Source organism: Sinocyclocheilus anshuiensis, unplaced genomic scaffold (assembly GCF_001515605.1).
Source record: "Sinocyclocheilus anshuiensis isolate Anshui unplaced genomic scaffold, SAMN03320099.WGS_v1.1 scaffold2116, whole genome shotgun sequence".
Lineage (NCBI taxonomy): Eukaryota > Metazoa > Chordata > Actinopteri > Cypriniformes > Cyprinidae > Sinocyclocheilus > Sinocyclocheilus anshuiensis.
The window spans coordinates 94,850-97,862 of NW_015546139.1; the positions used below are offsets into that span (position 1 = coordinate 94,850).

Sequence of the window (3,013 nt, forward strand, 5' to 3'; positions counted from 1 at the left end):
ACACAGACACAAATCTTACTGTCTATATGAGGATTTCTGACACATTTATTCTGTTATTTGAGTGACAGAAGTTCAGCTGCAGTATTAATGTCATGAAGAGACTCTGTAACATCTCACTGTTACTGATTTATCATGCAGCTCAAAGCATTATGGGTAGAATCTCTCATCAATCTATTCTGATTCATCAACACTTCACTGACAGAAGTTCAGCTGCAGTATTAATGTCACAAAGAGAAAAGAAGAGACTTTATAACATCTCACTGTCACTGATTTATCATGCAGCTCAAAGCATTATGGGTAGAATCTCTCGTCAGTCTCTTTTGATTCATCAACACAGTTTCACTGATGATTGATAATGAACCCTAAACCCAGGATAGAGCGGCTGAGTGAATGTGGTCTGGACTGTGTGGATGAGGCTCATTGTGTCAGAGACGCTGTAGAAGGACAGAGTTCCTGCACTGTGATCCACAAACACTCCTATTCTCCTGCTGATGGCTTTTACAGGGAGAACAGTCTGTATGTAATTGTGTCTGAATGAGTAACTGGAGTGAGAGCAGATCAAACTCCAGGACTGATCATTAGATCCAAACACACACTCAAAACCCTTCCTGCTGATGCTCTTGTATGACACTGATATACGCACACCATCATCACCAATCCACTCAATCTCCCAGTAACAGCGTCCACTTACACTCTCTCTACACAACACCTGAGGATACACATCGAATCTGTCTGGATGATCAGGATATGGCAGTTCCTGAAACACATGTGTCACCTCTCTGTTCTCCTCAGACAGGATGAGAAGAGTGTGTGCTGTTTGGATCCAGTGTGAGAAAACAGGCATCTGAACACAAGAATAGAGACATTTATAACACAACAACAATCACTACAGCTGTGTGTGTGTGTGTGTGTGTGTTTGTTTGTGTGTAGTGTGTGTGTGTGTGTGTGTGTACTGTATAATGACATGGGTACTACAACGTAAACATGGTTTTTGAGAACACTTCCTGTGTCCCTGTAAAACAAAAGGCTTAAAAACAGTGTTTTATGAAATTCAAAAATAGCCAGTAGTTTTCTGAGGGGTAGGGTTAGGTGTAGGTTTGGAGTAGGGCGATAGAAAATACAGTTTGTACAGTATAAAAACCACAAATAAACCACAAATGCAAGTGTGTGTGTGTGTGTGTGTGTGTGTATGTTTGTAGACATACATTTCTTTAGTCCTGCTGTAATCCTGGATTCTCCTCCATGATCCACACTAGAAAACACACACAGACATATTCAGTCAGTAACAAAATGCTATGCAGTTGCCAAGGTACACGGGGTGATTGCTAGGGAGTTGCTATGTGGATGCTAAGGTACTTAAGGTGGTTTCTATGCCATTGTTATAATACTTGAGGTGGTTGCTAGGCTGTTGCTATGCAGTTGCTAAGGTACTTGGGGTGGTTGCTAGGCTGTTGCTATGTAGTCGCCAGGGTACTTGGGTGGTTGCAATGATGTTGATAAAATGTTCTGGGTGGTTGCTATGCAGTTGCTAAGGTGCTTGGGGTGGTTGCTAGACTGTTGCTATGTGGTTGCTAGGGTACTTGGGGTGGTTGCTAGGCTGTTGCTATGTAGTTGCCAGGGTACTTGGGTGGTTGCAATAATGTTGATAACATGTTCTGGGTGGTTGCTATGCAGTTGCTATATGGTAGGTCGAAAAACTCCCATCTCAGTCGCACTACATCGCTGTTTTACCTTTTTTTGTAAAGGGCGTTTGACCTTCTTTGCACGTTCACTTTGTAAACACTGGGTCGGTACTTCTGCAGCGATGTAGGACGATTTTGGAAGTTGGAGGAGAAAATGAGATGGGAGTTTTTCGACCTAGCTTAACTGTCTTGAACCGGAGTGCACAGAGTATGCATGCGCATCGCAGAGCTAGACAAGACAAGCATTTGAGGTTAATAAAAAGTATATACATTTTTATTTTTTTTTTAGAAAATGACCAATCTTTTCACTAGATAAGACCCTTATTCCTCAGCTGGGATCGTGTAGAGCCCTTTGAAGCTGTATTTTTTACCTTCAATCCGTTGAGCACCATTGAAGTCCACTATATGGAGAAAAATCCTGGAATGTTTTCCTCAAAAAACTTAATTTCTTTCCGACTCAAGAACGAAAGACATGAACATCTTGGATGACATGGTGGTGAGTAAATTATCAGGAAATTTTTATTCTGGAAGTGAAGCCAGGGCTGCCAACTCATGCATTCAGTGTGAGACTCACGCAGTTGACACTTTTCTCACCCTCTCACGCCACACACGCATTTTCTCACGCAGTCAAAAGCACCCTCAGTTAAAACTCTCATAATAAGATATTGGCAAAACAGATTTGATAAAGGCTCCAGTGCGTATTTGTGTTTGCGCTCTGGAAACCGTGCCAATGCTGCTTCCTCAAGGACATTCATCATTCTGAAGTCTTGTCAATTGAAACGTTAAAAGTGTTTAAGCCATTCAAGTACGAGACAGCGCTAAAGAGATTTCAATGCGGTACTCACATGCACACAAAAAGCTGCAGCTCGGACTGCATGCGATTACCAAATTGAGCTCTCTTTGACATCTTCTTGAGCAAATGCACACAAAATTATGTCAGAATGGCTATTTTGATGAGTATTCACGTAAACACCAGCGGTTTCCGATCAGCTTTTCACCCCGAACCAGCAGGTTTACGACTTCTTCCACACGTAATGGTAGTGCTGCTGGTTCCCCTTGTCGTATCGGCTCAAATGCACAAGCAATCAGACTTATTATGGGCTCAACGGTCCTTTCAAGTTTGTCTTTGTCCATTTCAAAACAAGCGTGTGTTCTAAAAACCAACTCTGTGACGTCACGGGCCTTGCTTCAAAAGCTATAACAAAACATTACATTACATAAAACGTTACATTAATCATCTTTGTTATATATTTCTTAATTAAAGTGGAAATCACTTTACTAAATAATGTAAACTTGACTGACTGCTTCACTTTCACTTTAATCTACCCCAT

General features: G+C 41.5%; 1 pseudogene; it reads right to left on the minus strand.

Annotated features, from left to right (window-relative positions):
• Positions 1 to 242: 242 nt before the first annotated feature.
• Positions 243 to 2,589, minus strand: LOC107701173 (tripartite motif-containing protein 16-like; annotated as a pseudogene).
• Between the last annotated feature and the right edge of the window lie 424 nt (positions 2,590 to 3,013).